This window comes from Gorilla gorilla, chromosome 5, assembly GCF_029281585.2.
Source record: "Gorilla gorilla gorilla isolate KB3781 chromosome 5, NHGRI_mGorGor1-v2.1_pri, whole genome shotgun sequence".
NCBI lineage: Eukaryota > Metazoa > Chordata > Mammalia > Primates > Hominidae > Gorilla > Gorilla gorilla.
In genome coordinates this window covers 27,746,683-27,769,213 of record NC_073229.2, presented here as the reverse complement: position 1 = coordinate 27,769,213, position 22,531 = coordinate 27,746,683, and positions in this window count along the sequence as shown.

Genomic DNA, 22,531 nt, shown 5'->3' with positions numbered 1-22,531 from the left:
ACTTTGAGACCAGCCTGGCCAACATGACAAAACCCCATCTCTACTAAAGATACAAAAATTAGCCAGGCATGGTGGCAGCTACCTGTAATCACAGCTACTCGGGAGGCTGAGGCAGGAGAATCACTTGAACCCAGGAGGCGGAGGTTGCAGTGAGCCGAGATTGTGCCACTGCACTCCAGCCTGGGTCTCAAAAAAATAAAAATAAAAAAAATGCAAAGTGCTTCAAAATTTAATTTGTATCTGAAAACCCTCCATTACGATTTTTCTTGGCACTGGGGCATGCAAAGAGGCTGCTTCTACATGTAGATTTTATCTCTCTATATACACACAGCTTTGTGGGAAAGTTTTCAGTTCCAAATTATTTCCTTAAACATCCTTAAATATATGAATGAATATCATGTTTCAGATAAAGTATAAATTGTTTAAAAAATGTATGCATTCTCTTGGCTTGGATAAATTGTTTTATTTACCAAAAACATATAGGTTGAGAGATTTATTTTTAGGAATATAGTCTATTTGCTACGAATGTGCATTTTGGTGGATGTGATGGTGATGACAGTGATGGGAGGGGACAGAGATCAGGATCTAGAGAGAGCAAGAGATGGAGTGAGTCAGGAGAGAGAGAGAAAATAAGCAGATCGGCTTGAAATGAGCACACACAGATTTGAGGTATTGAGGGAAACAGCAGTCACTGCTCTTACAAATTCCAGCTGGGTGGTTTCCTATGTGTCTGCAGTAAAGCTCTTGCACGATAAATGAAGAAAATAATATATAAAAGTTTAAATTTTATTGGGTGTGAAGCTCTTAAAGAATTGCTATTCACTAAGAGTTTAAGGAAGACTTAGTTTGAATAAATGAACTCCAACTAAAGGAGTACCCACCTTCTGTTTTCTTTTCTTCATGATATCTATGTGTTTGTCTTCTTGATCACATTCCCTTGTCATGATGGTCCCCAGCCAGCTGGAGCAGAAATTCACCTGAGCAGACATGGAAGAAAAGGTTATGCTGGGAAACAAAACATAAATTTCACTCAGTAAGAGTCACTATCTACCAGAAATGGGAATGACAGAACGACCATAGGAAAAGAAATGGGAATAAACCTTCACATCAACGCTCGTCAGTGCTATTTGCTAACAGATGCATTGAGGTAAATGCTGTTACCTCAAGAAGTGTTATCTTCTGGGGATCCTTATCATAATTCTATTTTAAATTCGAACAGCTGTTGTTTAGCTACCACAGACCACAATTTGTCTACAGCTTGGGGCCATAAAGTTAGCTTTAATGCACTCTGTTTCTTTTCTCTCCCCTGTATTTGATTTAATTTCTGTGAATCTGACACTCACATGCTATATACCATTTGCATATTTCAATATGTACTTTTGCAGATCCCATAAGTATTCAGGTGCTAAATGTGAAAGAATAAATAAAAATGGAAGTTCCCAATGACAAATTATAAAAGGAAGGAAGAAGAACTCTCAGGTTTCACTTACATGTAAAATATTCTGAACAATAACAGCTCCTTCAGGACAACAAAGCAGGTTTTTCTAGGGTTGTTGGTTTATGGTGACTGTAGAAGAAAACGGATGTTTTTTTTGGCAGTGAAACACAGCACACTTATCTGAATTGAGCCCTAGGGCTTACCATATAGCAACGGAGAGAGAACTTCAGCTTTATTTAAGAAATCAACAAATGTGGCCACTTCTATAATCTGAATGTTTTCTAAAATATTCATGGTTTTTCATTCATGGAATTTAAAAAAACTGAGGTTGCGGTTTCAAACAAAAGAAAATTCTAGGGATGATAGGAGGGGAATAAAAAGTCACTCTTGGGGAAACCTTAAAAAAGATCCCTGTGGGCTATTGTAGCATATTTAGCGAAGGCGCTTTGTCAGATAGGGCATGAACTAACCTAGAACTCGGGCAGTTACTGGACAGAAAATCAATTTTGGTCAGGGTTAGACGGGCCCAAGACTTGTTCTTTGGTCTTAACTACAGTATCTGAAAACTTCCAAGTAGACGTCAGAGGACTAAAAAAGCTTTTTCTTTTCTTAGCTCTTTAGGCTGGTTTGTACAGATTTCTGCAAGTCTGGGGAACCTTAAAACTTCCATCTCCTTTTCCATTCTTTGAGTTAACAGCAACATACTGGTAGCTGAGCTTCACAATGTTGAGCTCTCCAACTTGTTTAGGGTGATCTTTAGGCCTCAGCCCTTTTTGAATCTTTGTTTGTTGTAATCAAGTTCCAGAAGGAAATGAGGTGCGATCCTTATTGCAAAAGAATGAGGCAGGCTCTGGGGCTCAGTGATTCACTTACTTGATTTGATTATTAGTTTTCTGGTAACAAATGGTTGGTGCTGGAATGCTGATTTCACAGGCACCCTCACACACGTTAGTAAAATCAACAAGTGTGAGAGAAGCATCCTCAATTGTAAGTTAACAGTAAGAACACGATGCTCATACATGTCTTAAAGGTGGAACCCAAAAGCCAAATTATAGTGTATGTTTTATTTCTGAGCCAGTATTCCTCATGGAAATGGGAATAGTCCAAATAGAAACAAAGTAACAGTGAAAAAGTGGTAAGGATTTGCAGGGCCAAATTTGGGAATTTGATTTTGAAGTATGAAAACGATGTCACTATAATCAAGTTTGAATAGTGAGTACATTTTTGCCTCAAACTTTTCATTGTATCTGCTTCCTATAGACCCTAGAATTGGAAATCATTGGAAAGGGGATTAGTTCCTTTTAAGGAGAGTTGCTTGATACCCCAAGTTTCATGAGAAAGTTCTAAGCTAATTTACCAGCCAAAGAGGGTGAGACAAGCTACTGTAATCATCACCTGGCACCTTTCCTTTGAAAGAGTCTGACAAATGTTAATTAAGGAAACCTCAGGATACTTGCCCAGGACAGATAAGGGGTTAATTTCAGCACCTCTGGGAAGAAATGCAAGAGCACCTCTATGTCCTTTCTTCCCTTCTGTACAGCTCTCAGGTTCTTGACACAGAAAGTCTGGGGACAAAAGGAAAGGGAAAGGGAGAAAAGGGCCATTCATGAATGTCTGAAGGAACGCGGCTGCTTCCCTGAGAGCGATGTGATTTGACTGTGGCGACATCTCTTCTCTCACCCCAAGCCCAGGAGGGTTATCAGTGAGCAAGGCAGAGGGAGGATCTTGGTTCTATTTTATTTCATTCTGAAAAAATGGAATGTAGCATAAGAGCTAGTTGCACAGCACCCCAAATGCTGCTGAGCCTAATGTACTTTTGCAGATCCTAAATCTGCAAAGGTGCTAAATGTGAAAGAATAGTTAAAAATGGAAGTTCTCAATGACAAATTTTAAAAGGAAGGAAGAAGAACTCTCAGGTTTTGCTTACATGTAAAAGGAACCCACCATTGAATTAACCACAGTCATGGCTTCCTGCCCGAGTCTCCATGTGATGGCTCTCTATTGACTGTAGCCTCAGCCCAGCGCTGTCTATCTCAAGCCATTTCACACTGAATCATAGCACACAGGTCTGGGACTTGAGGATGCTTATCTGACTGAAGCTTAACTGAGATGAATCATCTTTATAAATCTATTTTGGTTCACTGATAATTGCTTTTTAAATGAAAGCTTTTTTTTTTTTTTTTTTTTTTTTTTTTTTTTTTTTTTTAGACGGAGTCTTGCTCTGTTGCCCAGGCTGGAGTGCAGTGGTGCAATCTCAGCTGACTGCAACCTCTGCTTCCCGGGTTCAAGCGATTCTCCTGCCTCAGCTTCCCGAGTAGCTGGGACTGTAGGCACCTGCCACCACGCCTGGCTAATTAAATGAAAGCTTTAAAAAGTCTTCTTAAAAATAGAGAACATGTTCCCTTTCTCATTCCTCTATAAGGTGTTGAAGTCAAGGAGCATTTTATCTTAGGAGGCAGATACTTATTTATTTATTTATTTATTATTATTTTTTATTATACTTTAATTTCTAGGGTACATGTGCACAACGTGCAGGTTTGTTACATATGCATACATGTGCCATGTTGGTGTGCTGCACCCGTTAACTCGTCATTTACATTAGGTATATCTCCTAATGCTATCCGCACCCCCCCTCTAGCACCCCACCCCATGACATGCCCCAGTGTGTGATGTTCCCCACCCTGTGTCCAAGTGTTCTCATTGTTCAGTTCCCACCTATGAGTGAGAACATGCGGTGTCCTTGTGATAGTTTGCTCAGAATGATGGTTTCCAGCTTCATCCATGTCCCTACAAAGGACATGAACTCATCCTTTTTTATGGCTGCATAGAATTCCGGGTGTATATGTGCCACATTTTCTTAATCCAGTCTATCATTGACGGACGTTCGGGTTGGTTCCAAGTCTTCACTATTGTGAATAGTGTGGAGGCAGATATTTATATGGGATAAAGAGATCTTGTTTTTACTCTTAATGTGACTTGTTTTGTGTATATATATTCAATTTAGTTGTTGTTGGAGGTATTCTGCTGAATTTTTAACTCAGGACCCAGACATCTTTATTGCTGTTTTTTCTTAGTGTGCTGAGAATCTTAAGAATATAAAGAAAAACTTTTCATTGCTAAGGGGTGTGAGTGTGTGTGTGTCAGAGAGAGAGAGGGAGAGGAAAAATGAGAATGAGAATTTTTTGATGTGCAGAAGATGAACTGTGCTGGACATTAATGGATTAATTTTTAGCAGTATAAGAGATTTATACAGATCAAGCCACAATCAATTTGGCTGTGGGGATTGGGGAAATTTTCATGATAGCTGAAATGAATAGAACTGCTATGTTGTGGACTTATTTGTATAAATAGCTTGGAAACGGTCTTTTGTTCATCTATGAATTATACTCGGTCATGTATTTTATACCCTGATACTGTATATCTCATAAGAGGCATGAAGTTGATCTGTGGACCGGCTGTATGTTTTGGGGTGTTTTTACATGGCTCAAATAAAAATTCATTTATGTACTCATTTAGTACAGATGGAATGAAGTATACAAAGATGAGTAAGTCATAGGCACAGTCAAGAACTGTAAAGGGCCTGTAAGCAAAGTGTTAACTGTAAACAGGCGAGCCTGCCACAGTTTCATAGATGTTGGTAGAAGACGTGAGATTCTTGGGTCAGAAACAAAGGATTTTATTAGTCACAGCAATGACAGTAGCCAGAATTTGCCTTGGTTCCCTGAACCATAACTCTCACAGTGCAACATGAAGAGGGCCAGGTGACCCTGCACATGAAGAGAGTTGCATTGTAGAAGAACCCTGAATTTAGGAAACCTGGATCTTCTATAACAAGCAGTGACTATGCCTGCTCTTTATCTTAGAGGGAGAAATTATCCTTATTATACTGGACCATAAGCCCCAGACTCCAAAAGGAGACACTATCTTCCAAAACTGTTTGCTATACAGACATCCTGGAACAAAGACAGTCAGGTGCAGGAAGATGAGAGACCTGTGGAAGATGTTTTTAAAATCTCCACTTGTAGAAACAATCTCCCTTGTTTCTACACCCCTGCTTCTGGCAAATTTAGGCATGAGTATGCCACTCCATCTGCGGCTCTGGTTAATCTGACCAATAGAGGCTGGGGCCAAATCCATTCAATTTACCTCATATAGTATTTAATTAAAATTATTATCAACAGGACTTCAAGCAGCAGGATGAGGCCATCCTGCAGTATTAACCTCACCATGACTTAAAGGGTTCCGGATTCCATAAGGTGAACAAGTTCAATGAATCATCCAGATCTGTGTTACAGCCAGGTAGTATTCTCCTTTAGTTTCCACAGTGGCTTTTCTCCTCAGTCCAAGGCATTCATCCAGATGCAGCAGGATGTATTAGTGATTGCACAGACTTGTCCTGGCCTGCAAAAAGGAAGCTTAGGGCAGTTGTACTATCCATAACAACCCTGGCCTTTTTTTTTTTTTTTTTTTGAGACTGAGTCTCGCTCTGTCGCCCAGGCTGGAGTGCAGGGGTGCGATCTCATCTCACCGCAAGCTCTACCTCCTGGGTTCATGCCATTCTCCTTCCTCAGCCTCCCGAGTAGCTGGGACTACAGGCGCCCGCCACCACGCCTGGCTAATTTTTTGTATTTTTAGTAGAGATGGTATTTCACTGTGTTAGCCAGGATGGTCTCGATCTCCTGACCTCGTCATCCACCCGCCTTGGCCTCCCAAAAAGTGGGATTACAGGTGTGAGCCACTGCGCACAGCCAACCCTGGCCTTTCAAAGCATAAGTTTTGCATTTCTTTTGTTAAATTTATTCTTAAATATATATATTTTCGATGTTCTTAAAACAAGAAATGTTTTCTTTCTTTCTTTTTCTTTGTTTTTTCCCGAGATGGTGTCTCGCTCTGTCACCCAGGCTGGAGTGCAGTGGTGTAATCTCAGTTTACTTCAACCTCCGCCTCCTGGGTTTAAGCAATTCTCCTGCCTCAGTCTCCCCAGTAGCTGGGAGTACAGGTGTCTGCCACCATGCCCGGCTAGTTTTTGTGTTTTTAGTAGAGACGGGGTTTCACTATGTTGGCCAGGCTGGTCTCAAACTCCTGACTTCAGGTGATCGGCCCGCCTCCGCCTTCCAAAGTGCTGGGATTACAGGCTTGAGCCACCACGTCTAACAAGAGTTGTTTTCTCAATTTCATTTATGGATTGTTCATTGCAATCACATTGAAATACAATTTATTTCTGTATGTTGATGTTGTATGCTGCAACCTTGCCGAATTGATTTATTAGTTTTAATAATTTCAATATGATTCTGTAGAATTTTCTATATATAAGTATATCATCTGTGACTAGAGATAATTTCACTTCTTCATGTCCAATCTGAATGCTTTTTATTTATTTTTCCTGCATAATTGCCCTGGCTTGACTGCTAGTATAATGTTGAATAGAAGAGGTGAGACTTGACATCCTTGTCTTTTTCCTTATCTTTAGGGGAAAGCATCCAGTCTTTCACCATTAAGTATAATGTTAACTCCAAGTTTTTCATAGATGCCTTTTACCAAGTTCAAGAAGTTTTCTTCTCTTTACAGTTTGTGAAGTATTTTTAATCATAAAAGGCCATTAGATTTTGTCTAATGCTTTTTGTGTATTTATTGAGATAATCATATAATTTTTTTTCCATTGATAGGGTATGTTATATTAATTGATTTTCAGATGTTAAACAACCTTGAATCCTTAGGACAAACTCCACTTAATTGATTATGGTGTATGATTCTTTTTATATGTTGCTGTATTCGGTTTGCCAGTGTTTTGCTGGAGATTTTGTGTCCATATTCACAGGAGATATTGGCCTTTAGTTTTCTTGTTTTCTGATAGCTTTTTCAGTTTTGGAATTGGTAATGCTGGTCTCATAGAGTGAGTTTGGAAGTGCTTTCTTTTTTTTAAAATTTTATTATCATTATACTTTAAGTTTTAGGGTACATGTGCACAATGTGCAGGTTTGTTACATATGTATACATGTGCCATGTTGGTGTGCTGCACCCATTAACTCGTCATTTAGCATTAGGTATATCTCCTAATGCTATCCCTCCCCCCTCCCCCCACCCCACAACAGTCCCTGGTGTGTGACGTTCCCCTTCCTGTGTCCATGTGTTCTCATTGTTCAATTCCCACCTACGAGTGAGAACATGCGGTGTTTGGTATTTTGTCCTTGCAATAGTTTGCTGAGAATGATGGTTTCCAGTTTCATCCATGTCCCTACAAAGGACATGAACTCATCATTTTTTATGGCTGCATAGTATTCCATGGTGTATATGTGCCACATTTTCTTAATCCAGTCTATCGTTGTTGGACATTTGGGTTGGTTCCAAGTCTTTGCTATTGTGAATAGTGCCACAATAAACATACGTGTGCATGTGTCTTTATAGCAGCGTGATTTATAGTCCTTTGGGTATATACCCAGTAATGGGATGGCTGGGTCAAATGGTATTTCTAGTTCTAGATCCCTGAGGAATCGTTGCATTGTCTTCCACAATGGTTGAACTAGTTTACAGTCCCACCAACAGTGTAAAAGTGTTCCTATTTCTCCACATCCTCTCCAGCACCTGTTGTTTCCTGCTGTCTTCAAAGCTGTCAGAGAGGGACATTTAAGTCTGCAGAGGTTACTGCTGTCTTTTTGTTTGTCTGTGCCCTGTCCCCAGAGGTGGAGCCTACAGAGGCAGGCAGGCCTCCATGAGCTGTGGTGGGCTCCACCCAGTTCGAGCTTCCCGGCTGCTTTGTTTACCTAAGCAAGCCTGGGCAATGGTGGGCGCCCCTCCCGCCTCGCTGCCGCCTTGCAGTTTGATCTCGGACTGCTTGCTAGCAATGAGCGAGACTCCGTGGGCGTAGGACCCTCCGAGACAGTTGAGGGTTATAATCTCCTGGTGTGCTGTTTTTTAAGCCCATTGGAAAAGCTCAGTATTAGGGTGAGAGTGACCCGATTTTCCAGTGCCGTCTGTCACCCCTTTCTTTGACTAGGAAAGGGAATTCCCTGACCCCTTGCACTTCCCGAGTGAGGCGATGCCTCGCCCTGCTTCGGCTCTCGCACAGTGCGCTGCACCCACCGTCCTGCGCCTACTGTCTGGCACTCCTCAGTGAGATGAACCCGGTACCTCAGTTGGAAATGCAGAAATCACCCATCTTCTGTGTCGCTCACGCTGGGAGCTGTAGACAGGAGCTGTTCCTATTTGGCCATCTTGGCTCTGGAAGGCTTTCTTTTATATTTTGGAAGAGTTTGTGAAGAACTGGCATTAATTCTTCATTAAATATTTGGTAGAATTCAGTGATGAATCCATCTGGACCTGGGCTTTTCTTCATGGGTAGTTTTTAAAATTACTACAGTCATGCACAGCATAATAATATTTTTGTTAATGACGGGCCACATGATAGTGGTCTCATAAAATTATAATGCCGTATTTTATAGTACTTCGAATATGTTTAGATGTGTTTACATGTACAAATACTTACCATTATGTTACAGTTGCCTACAATATTCAGTACAGTAACATGCTGGACAGGTTTGCAGCCTAGGAACAATCTAAACCTAGGAGCAATCACACTGAGGCCATACAGGTGTATAGTTAGCTATACCATCTAGGTTTGTATAAGTACACTCTATTATGTTTGCACAACAACAACAAAACTGCCTAAACACATTTGTCAGAACATATCCCCATAGTTAAGTGATGCATAACTGTAATTCAATCTCTATACTTGTTATAGATCTATTCAGATTGTGTATTTCCTCTTGTGTCAATTTTGGTGGTTTGTGCCTTTATAGGAATTTGTCCATTTAATCAAAGTTATCTAATTTAGCGTATCATTGTTCATAGTATTATTTTATAATCCTTTTCACTTCTATAAGGTCAGTAGTGATGTCTTTTTCATTTCTGATCCTAGTAATCTGCGATTTCTCTCTTTTTTCTTGATCAATTTAGCTGAATATTTATCAATTTTGTTTTTTTAAAGGCTACCAACTTTTGATTTCATTGATTTTCTCTATTATTTTTCTATTCTATATTTTATTAGTTTCTGCTCTAATCTTCATTTTTTGTTTTATTTTTGCTTCTGCTTGCTTTAAGTTTAGTTCTTTTTTTCTTCGTTTTCAAATGTCTATCTTAAGATGTAAGTTTGGGTTATTGACTTGAAATCTTTCTTCCTTTCATTTGCAGTTGTCAGTTTTCCTCCAAGCACTGTTTTGCTGTATCTCATATATTTTGGTATGTTCTATCTTCATTTTCATTCACTCAAAATTTTTCTTACTTTCCTTTTAATTTCTTTTTTGATCCATCGTTCATTTAGGAGTGTATTGTTTAATTTTCCCATATTTGTGAGTTTCCTATTTTTTTCTGTTATTAATGTCTTATATAATTCCATTGTGGTCAGAGAACATGCTTTGTATTATTTCTGTTTTTAAAAATTTATTGAGATTTGATTTATTGCCTAACAGACTTTTCTAGAAAATGTTATATGTGGGCTTAAGAACAATGTATATTCTGCTTTTGTTGGGTGAAATATCTTATAAATGTCTTCTAGGTCTAGTTTATAATGTTTATAGTTCACTAGGCTTACAGTGTTGTTCAGGTCTTCTGTTTCCTTGTTGACCTGCTTAGTTGTTCTATCAATTGTTGCATGTGGGATGTTATAGTTTCCAATTCTTATTGTTGCATTGTCTATTCCTCTCTTCATTTCAGTCAGCTTTGGTTTTAAACATTTTGGTGTTCTGTTATTACATGCATATATGTTTATGATGGTTGTATCTCCCAGATGGATTGACCACTTTATCATGATAAATTGTCCATTTTTATATCTAGTAACATTGTATGTTTTAAGTACGTTTTGTCTGAAATTAGTATAGCCATTTACTCCAGCTTTTTTGTAGTAGCTGTTTGCATGGTATGTCCTTTTTAAAAAAGTCTTTTTATTTTCCATCTATGTATTTCAATTAAAAGTATGTCTCCCTTAGACAGCATATAGTTGAATCATTTTTTTTTTAACCCAGTCTGACACTCTCTGTCTTTTGATTGGACTATTTAATTCATTCACATTTACTGTTATTTTCAATTACAGTTGGGTTTACATCTGCCATTTTAATTTTAATTTTTATATTTTATGTCTTTTTGTTGCACTATTTTTCCTTTACTGCTTTCTTTTGCATTAAGCTAATATTTTCTAATGTAGCATCTTAATTTCTTTAAGAATTTTTTTACTAATTATTTTTGAAAATTTTTAATGGTTATTCTTGCTTACAATATAGATCTTATCACAATCAGCTTCAGATTTATACTAAATTAATTCAAGTGAGACATAGAAGTATTCCTTTTTATTCTTCTTATGGTATTTTGTTATATATATTACATCTATTTTTCTTTTCCTTCTTTTTGTGGTATTGTTATAATTATTAAATCCATACAAGTTACAAATTCAAATGGACTGCTATAATTATTACTTTGTATAATTTTGTCTTTCAAAGGAGCTAAGAGAAGAAAAGAAGGCAAGTTTATATTTACAGCTTTTATTATATTAGCTTTGTATTTATTGTTTCTGGTCCTCTTCATTTGTTATTCTGAATTTGAGTTATCATCTGGAGCCATTTTCTTAGCCCAATACAGCTTTGTTCCTATCTATCTCCTTTGTGCTGTTTTTGGCAACTATATTGCATTTCTATATGTTATAGGCTCAATAACACATTATATAGATAGTGTTCTGGATACTTGTTTTTAAAATAAGAGAAGAAAGTAGAATAAATATGCATTTATATGGGTGTTTTGATTACACGATTGTCTTTACCAGTGCTCTTTTTTTTGTATGGATTCTAATTACTATCTGTGGTCATATCAGCCTGATGAACTTCTTTTAGTATTTCTTATATAGCAGATCTGTTAGCAACAACTGTTTTTTTAGTTTTTATTTACCTGGGAATGTTTTCAGTTTTCTTTCAGTTTTGAAGAGTAACTTGCTGCATAGTTTTTTCCTTGAACACTTTGAATATATTATCCTATGGTTTCCATTGATTCTGCTGATGAGTCAGTTGTTAATCTTATTGGGGCTTATATGTAAGTGACAAATTGTTTTTCTTTAAATGCTTTTAAGAGTTTCTCCTTGTCTTTGATTTTCAGTATTTTTGCTATGATGAGACTGCTTCTGAATCTCTTTGTGTTTATTCAACTTGGAGGTTGTTGAGTTTCCTAGATGTGTAGATTATTGCTTTTCAATACATTTTGTAAGTTGTCAGTCATTATTTATTCTCCTATTTTTTCTACTAATTTCTTTTTCTCTCTCTCCTTCTGGTACTCCCAGTATGGATATGTAGATGTGCTTAATAGTGTCTTACAGCTCTCTAAGTCTATCTTTATTTTTCTAATTTTTTTTCTTTTTTTTTTTTTTGAGATGGAGTCTCACTCTGTCGCCCAGGCTGGAGCGCAGTGGTGTGATTTCAGCTGTCGCCCAGGCTGGAGTGCAGTGGTGTGATCTCAGCTCACTGCAACCTCCACGTCCCTGGTTCAAGCAGTTCCCCTGCCTCAGCTTCCCGAGTAGCTGTGATTACAGGTGCACACCACCACGTCTGGCTAAATTTTTTGTAAAGATTTTTAGTAGAGATGGGGTTTCACCATGTTGGCCAGACTGGTCTTGAACACCTGATCTCAGGCAATCTGCCCACCTTGGCCTCCCAAAATGCTGGGATTACAGGTGTGAGCCACTGAGCCTGGCCTGTTTTTTTTTTTTTTTTTTTAAATTATTTGGATTTCATACCATCTACTGATGGATCTTCATGTTTGTTAATTCTTTCTTTTGCTTCTCAGATCTACTCTTAAACCCCTCTGGTGATTTTAAATCTTAGTTACTGTATTTTCAACTTCAGAATTTCCATTTGGCTTTTAAAATATATACATAATTTCTACCTCTTTACTGGTATTCTCTATTTCATATGACATCGTCCATAAATGTCCATTGTAATCATTCTTTCATGTCTTTAATTATGATTTCCTTTAGGTTTTTGAGTATACTTATAATGGCTACCTTGAATGCTTTTTCTGTTAGATCCAATATCTAGTTTCTCTCACAAGCAACTTCTGTTGTCTGCTTTTTTCCTGGTCTACTACCTTCCTGTTTCTTTGTATATCTTGTAATTTTTTTGTTGGACACCAAGCGCTTTTGATAATATAGCAGCTGTGGATGCTGGTGCTCTGTCCTTCCCTCTCTCCCCCGGGCTTGTTATTTTTATTTTCTTGTTTATTTTTTAAGTGGTTGGCTGGATTATTTTTTATGGAGTCTATTTCTTCCTGCAATATAACCCCTCTGACATTTATCCTCAGTGAACACAGCCTTGGGTATGCCCACAGTTACCCTGCACTGACAGTGGTTTTGGCCTATTTTTGAGAGCCTCTTTCTTTGACGATACTCAGCTGTTAAATTCAACTAATTGCTGGATGATTGCTCTATTATTTTCAAGACTATCTTGACTATTAGCTTGTTGAGTGGCTTTGGTAATAAAGGCATATTAGAATGCAAATGCTCCAGAGAACCAAAAACACTGTGACTCCTTTTAGTTTTAAGAGCCACAATATTATGGCTAGATTCTACTGATCAGACTGGAAAAGTAACACCATAATCCCCCCAAAATGTCAGTAGCAGTGAGGTACCACTGATAGCTCTGACAAGGGATTAAAAGTCTGATGTGCTCTATTTTCCAGGAGTGGATGGGAGCCACACCCTGTGTTATGTTGCCTCACTCACTGTAAAATAAATGGGTTGACTTGGCAAGAGTCAGAAGTCTGGCTTGTCATGATAACTCAGCATCAAAAAACATATAGTTCTTTACTTTTTACTTAGTCTATGGTGGGGCATGTGTTGCCGTATTCAGTATAAGGACAGAGCCAGACGGCACCAGTGGCAGTCCGGGTGGTACAGACTCAATCAGCAATTTGACTCCAGCTAGTTCCATCACAGAATAGGCCTTTACTCTGGACTCCTGTGTGAGTAACCCAGAAGATTTCATTAGCAGCAGTAATTTTTTTTTTTCATTTCATGAAGCAAAATAAGGGTATCTTTAATCTGCCAGCCTACAGTTTTCAAGTGGCAGACCAAACAATTAGACCATTGGTCCTAGTCCAAAAGCCAGTCAAAATTTAACATAGTTTATTGAGGGGAATAGTGGGCAGAACAGTGAGAATGGACTTGAGTTCTACTCACTGATTTGAGCAGACATCTGCATTTTTGGTTGTGCATAGCTGTCACTAAGGCTAGACAGTTGCAGCGACTCAACAGACACTGTTGGTTTCAATTTAGCTCAGCTATGTGTGAACCAGGTCCAGGCCCAGGTTCAGGAGTTCCATTGAACAACAGTTTTGTTTCAGGCAATGGAGTGAAGAGTATAATTTTCCCTAAAGAGATAGCTGGTGTTTTGCAGGTAGGACCACAATGCTGTTTAGTGTCTGCCCATGATTGTTGAAAATTTCCCACCTTGTATACACACTATAAATGGATGTCTCTGTAACTGTTGTCTGAAAGAAGACAGCACCTTCTGCCTCCTCTAGGATAAATCTACCATTAATTGTTACCATGGGATAGACCTGAGGCTGGCTGCTGGATTGATGAGAAAGTTCCCCTTCTTGGAGGAGAGTTAGAAACAACCAGGGTACTGCCCAGCTAGCAGTCTGAGTCTGCTTCTTGGGACTTGGCCTGAACCCATTAAGTTGGGGAATTAAGGAAAATTCCTCCTCATTAACAGGCAATAAAATGGAGAACCACTTATTGCCCATTTAACCATATAATGTGGTCAACATGTTTACCGATAATTCCCATGGATTTCCCTCGAAGTCCATTAATTAGTCCACAAGACCCTTATCTTTCTCCTTCCTGAAAGCCATGTGTCTGTCAGCATACCATCCTTGCTGCCAAAACTGCTAAGAACTATCAAGGGTCTGAGATTTCACCCTACTTGCAAAAAAATTACCAAGTTTGCCTCTGTATTAATTATGTATTGTTTAGTAACTATGTTATGAAACATTTAGCAGCTTAAATAATACCCATCGATTATTTCATAGTTTCTGTAAGTCAGGAATTCAAGCATGGCTTAGCTGGGTCCTCAATAAGGCTGCAATCAAGATGTTAGCCAGGACTGGGTTCTTATCTATGGCTTGACTAGAAAAGGATCTGCTTCCAAGTGCACGTACTTGCTGGAAGAATTTAGTTTTTTTTGCAGGCTGTGTACTGGGGCTTCAGTTTGTTGACGGCTCTTGGCTAAAAACTGCTTTTAGGTCTTTGCCACATTGGCCTTCCCAACATAGCCACTTGCTTCCTTAGGGCCAGTAAGGGGAAAAAGAATCTCCTCGCAAGGTAGATGTTACAGTGATCTATAATGCAATCATGCAGATGTAGTCACATACATCCTACAACCTTTGCTATATGCTGTCTGATAGAAACAAGTCACAGTTCCTTTTCAGACTCAACAGGAGGCTAGTCACCCAGGGCGTGAATATCAGGAGGTGGGAATCATGGGGCCTCTTTAGAGTCTCTCTATCACAGTTTCAGGAGTGCTGGCAGAAGACATGAGACTCCTGGATCAGAGACAAAAGACTTTAATATTTACAGAAGCAAAACCCAGAGTATCTGCATTTGTGCTGATTTCCTGAGTGCCATTTCTCAAAGTGTGATGTGAAGAGGGCTAGATGGTATCTGCACATGGAGTAGGGTGTGCTTTGGGGAAGGAATTCTGAGCTTAGACAGACTAGATATTTTATTAGAATCAGTAAGCATGCCTGACCTATGCCCTGAAGGAAGGTATAATCTTTGTTGCTGTGAACCATAAGCAGACCAGCCTTTGCTCTGAAGGGAGACATTACCTCTATTTTCCAAGATTGTTTGCTCTGTAAACATCCTTGAAAAGGTAGTCTGAAACGAATGCAGCCAGAACCTCTGCTTGGAAGACATGCAGAAGCATAAAACTAATGGAGAATTATCTCCTGGTGGGCATATGTTGACTCTGAGGAGCATACCTATGTATAATAGGAGAATACAGATATGTACATAAATAACTGTAATGAATGAGTGAATCTGAGAAGAGAAATTCAGTGTGCTATGAAAGCTCAAAGGAAGGCAAAGTTATTTCTAACTCCAGCGAACAGGCAATCCTTCACAATATTAATTTTGAAGCATCATGAGGATTTCAACTGGTGAGGAAAGGTGGAAAGGAAGGTGGAAATGAAAGAAGCAGTAAGGGTAGAAGAAGGAGGGAAGGTACCGCATAGGTTCCCCATGTGGGGCAGTTAGTTTGACTCAACACTCGGTTAAGAAAAGGGCAGCACGGTATGGAGAAAAGTCGGAAAATGTAGAATTAAGTTGGCCGACTGTGGACCTTAAATACTTGTTTAGGTGCCATTAAAGTGTCTTGAGGAGTCCAGTTGGTGTCACGAAGGTGTTTTGAGTGAATGAGTGTAAGGGAGCCATTAATTCAGTATTACACTTTAGGGGTTATAATCTAGAGATGATGGGATGACTTGGAGTTGGCAAAAGACTTGAGGCAGAACTCCTGGTGAAAAAAATCTATTTTAAATGGTACAAGCCAGAAGGTGATGCAAGTCTAATGTATTCCTGTGGTAGTGAGAAGAAAGAGGTGCAGTTGGACGTAGACCTCTTTCATTGGTACAGCTGGTTTGACTTAGTAGCTCATTGCTCCTATAATGCAAGAAAAAGGGAAGAATCAAGGGAATCCTAGGTAACTGAGAGGCTGGTGGCCCCAACAGGAGAAATAGAGAAACTATGATAAGGTACAGATACCAGGGAGAATTTGATAAATTTGGTTTGGAATCAAAAAGAAGCCCTTTGTAAATGAACCTATTTAAATAGTTGGGTGATATCTTAATGCACTTAGACTTAATTTATTTGGTACAATACAAATTAGATGTCAAGAAAAGTCTAAAGCATTGTGACTCAAATTCAGGACCACCTTACTAAGTTTGGGTGGTAACAATTAGGAAGATGGAGATTTTCTTCTTTCGTTTGACTGACATCATGCTTAGGGAAAAGAACAATCCATTTAAATAAGGATTTCTTAAAAACTGTATCATTTCCATACGTTTAAGATCAGAAAATGTGATTATATACTACAGTTCATTTAGGTGGGAGGAGGCCATTTTTAAAGGCTAAAATTTATTATCTAAGAAGTAGGTCTTAATTTTTAAACTCATTGACTTCATAGGTGAAACACACACACACAGACTATTCTCATTTGAGGAGAGTTATTTTGTATGTTTTTACATAATTTGATCTTACCCTTCGATGCTGAGTACCTGGTATAGCCACTCACCATTGTTCCTTCAAGTGTAACCCCTTTCTAAACAGTGTGTATTCACCAGGAAGTGCTAGAATAGTTTTTGCTCCCACTGTCATTTTTAAAATTTTGTTTCTGAGCCAGCTTTCATGGTATTTGTTTCGCACTCAAAAACCAAAGTTATAATTAAGGCAGCTGTCATATGATAGCAGTAGGCACCTGGACACTTCAACTTACCTACCAGGGAAGAGAGACGGAGCAGGAAAGCAGAGAAAGACAGAAAACAGAGCCCTGAAAGTGCCTTCCTTCTTGTTCTATATTTTAAGAGGTCAATAAGATAACTTTATTAAATAAAAGAAGGAGGCCAGGTGCGGTGGCTCACGCCTGTAATCCCCAGCACTTTGGGAGGCCGAGGTGGGCAGATCACGAGGTCAGGAGATCAAGACCATCCTGGCTAACATGGTGAAACCCCATCTCTACTAAAAATACAGAAAATTAGCCCGGAGTGGTGGCACAGGCCTGTAGTCCCAGCTACTCAGGAGGCTGATGCAGGAGAATCGCTTGAACCCGGGAAGTGGAAGTTGCAGTGAGCCGAGATTACGCCACTGCACTCCAGCCTGGGTGGCAGAGCAAGACTCCATCTCAAAAAAAAAAAAAAGGAAATACTTACTGTGACTTTTATATACTCAGTTTTAGAAACTTCAAAGCAACTCCATTTATTTATTTATTTATTTATTTATTTATTTATTTATTTATTTATTTATTTGAGTAGATACAGGGTCCCACTATGTTGCCCAGGCTGGTCTCGAACTCCTGGCCTCAAGCTATCCTCTCACCTCAGCCACCCAAAGTGCTGGGATGGCAGGCGTAAGCCACCATGCCTAGCCCATTTATTCTCATTTTATAGATTGGAAAATTGAGGCTCAGGAACGTTTAATCACCTTCCTTCAGCTATAAAGTTGTTTTTTAGTGAAGTTTGTCAGTTCTTTCTTTCTCTTTCCACTACACAATGAGTTTCTCTCCGAGAGCTAAATGACCAATATCACCAAATGTGATTTGAAGTGACACATGTACAGGGAAATTTCAAAAAAATAAACACGACTTGGTGTCTTTCTCAGGAAACCTTAACTTAAGCCAATCCTGGTTTGATACTTGAACTTAATGAGAAACTTGCTTTCTTACTTACCTAAATTCTTTTTTTTTTTTTTGACATGGCATCTCACTCTGTCGCCAGGCCAGGCTGGAGTGCAGTGGCACAATCTCAGCTCACTGCAACCTCCACCTCTCAGGTTCAAGCAAGTCTCCTGCCTCAGCCTTCCAAGTAGCTGGGACTACAGGTGCACGCCACCACACCTGGCTAAGTTTTGTATTTTTAGTAGAAACGGGGTTTTGCCATGTTGGCCAGGTTGGTCTTGATCTCTTGACCTTGTAATCCGCCCACCTCAGCCTCCCAAAGTGCTGGGATTACAGGTGTGAGCCACCGTGCCCGGCCTTTACTTACCTCAATTCTTTACCTTAAATTTAAACACTTCTGCCTACATCATGTTGGGGCATTATCCATCCAAATACCCTCTGGCTTTCTCTGATCGCTGGAAACTCCTGTGCATTTTTCTTGTCCCAGTAGCAGTTTCTAAGCACTTTGACTATTTATTTTCTCAGTACTTCCCACTTTCCACAGTATGACAAGTCTTTCTGGTGTCTAGCTTACCTACAAAATACATTCCTACAGCAGAATCAAGAAATAAAAATTACGGGCACTAATGGGGTACTGCTACTCTCCAGTATTGATACCCATGCAATTACTTTTCTCAAATCAGAATGTGATAATACTTTGCTTTTCTTCCTTTAAATGCTATTTAAGAAATTAAATATATGACATTTTTTGCAGCTGTTTTCTGCGTCTAGGTATTATTTGCATTGGAAATGTCATATAATAACTTTCTCAGAAGCAAAGTTTTCTTCAGAAACAAACATCTTTATGTTAAGACCTCTGCAGATCAGTCTTAGTTTAAAGCTTATGTTATTATAAAAAAATACAGTTTAGGCCGGGTGTGGTGGCTCACGACTGTAATCCCAGCACTTTGGGAAGCTAAGGCGGGCAGATCACGAGGTCAGCAGATTGAGACCATCCTGGCCAACATGGTGAAACCCCGTCTCTACTAAATATACAAAAATTAGCTGGGCATGGTGCGTGCACCTGTAGTCCCAGCTACTGGGGAGGCTGGGGCAGGAGAATCGCTTGAACCCGGGAGCTGGACATTGCAGTGAGCTGAGATTGCGCCACCGCACTTCAGCCTGGTGACAGAGAGAGACTCCGCCTCAAACAAAACAAAACAAAACAAAACAAAACAAAACAATTTAGAGTAGATTTTAAAATGAAAGTATTTTAAACAAAGATTTAAGATGATTTTTGCCCTCTGCCTTCCAGTCTGTGAATTCACATTCCTAAGAAATCCTTAGTCCTCGATCTTGGTATGTCCCTCTCAGTCACATATTGTAAGAAGGTGGATAAGGGCAAGCATGGTCATTTATATTGCCGAAGTTCAGGACTGAATACATACAGATCAAATCCACCCTAAAATAAGTAGAAAACAGCAAGGCAGCCATTTGTGAAGCTAATTAAGTGGCACATTTTTTTTAGCTTATGCTTGTTAAAAAACTATGTGCTATTTTATGAAACCAAGGCTGAAAGTGATAAATACCATTGAGGGTAACACTTTTTGGACTTATTGCTATTGTTATTATATTTGAGCAATGAAGAGCATTTGGGTATAATTTAGGGCTATTTACCTTCACCCTTCTTAATATCTGTAGTCTACCCAGCTATCTCCACAACTCTTTAGCTGTCTCTAGCTTAACCATCACCATGTAGTGCACCAAAAGACTTGTGCAAGACTATTTACAGTAGCATTATTCCTCACAGTTTCAAACTGGAAACAACTGAAAAGTCCACTCACCGATTGACTGGATAAATAAATTGTGGTAGATTCACATCATGGAATGAAAAGAACAAAACCCATTATATAAAGCGACACGGATAAATCACAGTCAATGTGATAAGTAAAAGAAGCTGGCGACAAGAGTGTAGGAACTGCAAGATTCCATTTCTATGAAGCTTAAAAGTAGCCCAAACTAATGTAAGATAATAGCATAAGTAATCCATGCTTTAAAAATTTTAAAAACATTTTTAATGTTTTGATTGACACATAATAACTGTACATGTTTATAGGGTACATAGTGATGCTGTAGTACATATAATGTCTGATGATCAAATCAGGGTGATTAGTATGGTGGTTGGACAATTTTTTCACTTACTTTTCTAGGAAAGTACCTCTGTGTACATAGGATAACACACTGTTATCAAACTCTATCTAATCTTTGCTAATCTCATAGGTTAAACAAATTAAGTTCTTTTAGTTAAGTTCTAATTTTTATTTCTTATTATGAATGAAGTTGAACATCTTTCCATGTGACTAAAAGACATTTTTAGTTCCTTTTTCTGTGAAACTCCCATATGTATATGTGTGTTTTTGTGCATACACACTCATATACTTATATGTAAATATGTACAATATATGTATGTTTGTGAATATGTATCTTTTTGCTTAGTTTTTGTTTCTTTTATTGATATGCCAGAACTGTTTATTTATTATAGCCATCGGCCTGTGTTTGTGATATTAATTGCATTCCCTACTCCTCTCTCACCCCCAGTTTTGTAATTTGTCTTTTGATTTTGTTACAGGGCTTATTTCCAGTCAGGAAAGTTTTATTTTTATACATTTCAATGAATGTTCTATTGCTTTTGAATTTTAGGTCATATTTAGAAGGACCTTCCCTAGTCCATTATTATAAAACCTTGCTCTTAGGTTGATGGTTTTATATTGTGTGGTTTAAACCTCTGTCCATTTGGAATTTATTTTGATATAAGTTGGGAGATAGCTATTTTCCCAACTCTGTTCTTTCCACAGGGTTTCCGGTTGTTCACAAACTATTTTCTGAATTATTTATTGTCTGCTTATAAGTTTGGAATGCCAACTTTTGTGTATATTGGATCTACTTCTGAGCTTTTTATCCTGTTTGCAATATTTATCCACTTGAATTATTATAGCCTATTGAAATTTAAGTTAGACTTGATCACCCCTTTATTATTCTTCATTCACAGAATTTGCCTCAAAAATCCCCATTTTTCTTTTTATTTAAATATAAAACACATTTTCTACAAATTTTTTCCACAAATACAATTTTCTGGAATTTTTATGAAGATTGTGTTTAATTTATTATGTCAGGAAGAACAAATATATTTTTGGTGTTGGCTGCTGCTATCCAAAAGAAGCTTCTTTATTTAAATGTTCTTCCATGTCCCTCAATAGCATTTAAAAGTTTTCTTCTTATGCTAATTTTTTATTGGTGAAAAAAGTCTATTGTTCCTATGTATTTTATTCTTTTATTGCTATAATAAATGTTTCTTCCCCCTTCAGTTCATATTCTTATTGGTTGTTTGTTTTTATATAGGAAGGAGAATGATTTTGTACTGGAGGCACCTTCCTAAATTTTTTTGTCATTGTGGTTTTTCAATTGTTTCTCCTATGCGTTTAGAGGTAAATATTGTCTTTAAATAATAAACGCAGTGGCTAGTACTTTCAGAACAATGTGGACTAACAGTGATGATGAGGACATGTGTGTCTTGTTCCTGTCTTTAGTAAGACTGCATCTAATGTTTCTGCATTAAGCATGATTGGACAATATCTCTTAGGTGATATGTAATGCTTCATTTCCATCATTTTCTAAATATTCCATAATTTCAGGTTTGATCTTATTCTTTTCTGAGTTGTTTACTAGAGAGTTTTAATATTTCAGATGATGGTTTGTTTTCTAGTGAGTTTTATTTCTAAATTCTCTTATATAGTATGCCAAGCTATCTGTTATTGTTTCTTTTTAATTATTTCATCTCATGCTCTGCTTTCTTTGCTTCTTATAATAATTTTAAAAGTTTTAATTTTTGTCCTAGTAATTATTTAATAACTATAACATTATATAATACACTTAATCTTCTGTTCTTCAAGAGAGTATCTATCAACTCTCTAATACAAGCAATTGAAAATTAATTTGTTTGTCTTACATACTTCCTCCTATCATCCAATTTTAATTGTTTATATTATTTAAAAAATTATATTTATATCTCTAAGTGCAGTTATTGCTTTGTTATTTGATATGTCAGGTTTAAATTGCCTTATTTGACCCCAGGCTATTAAAACAATTTTTTAAGAAGAAATAAGCAAAACTATATTCCCTTTTACTTTTTCTCCTACCATCTCAATTTAAAAAAAAATCATACTGGCTGGGCACAGTGGCTCACCAGCATTTTGGGAGGTGAAGCGGCTCACTTGGCATTTTTGGAGGCCAGGGTGGGGGATTGGTTGACCTCAGAGGTTTGAGACCAACCTGGGCAACAAAGTGAGACCACGTTTCTTAAAAAAAAAAAAAAAGAAAAAGAAAAAATTATTAAAAAATATAATTTCTACATTGTCAGAGTTTAAAGTTATAAAAGTCTATTCTTTAATTTACAAGTCTCATATTCGTTCAAGTCTTGGTCACACAGCTCCATGGTTTAAAACCCTCCCTGCCAGTCCTTTAGCCATAGTGACTCCATTTCTTTCTTGGTTGTCTGAAGTTACTTTTCTGATAGTTTCTTAATAAAGCTACTGAGATTTAAAATCTTGTTGTATCTGAAAAAGTGATTGGTAAATAACAGTCTGTCTGGGTTTAAACCTCAGTCACGTGTTCTTTCCTAGAGGGTCTTGCAGGC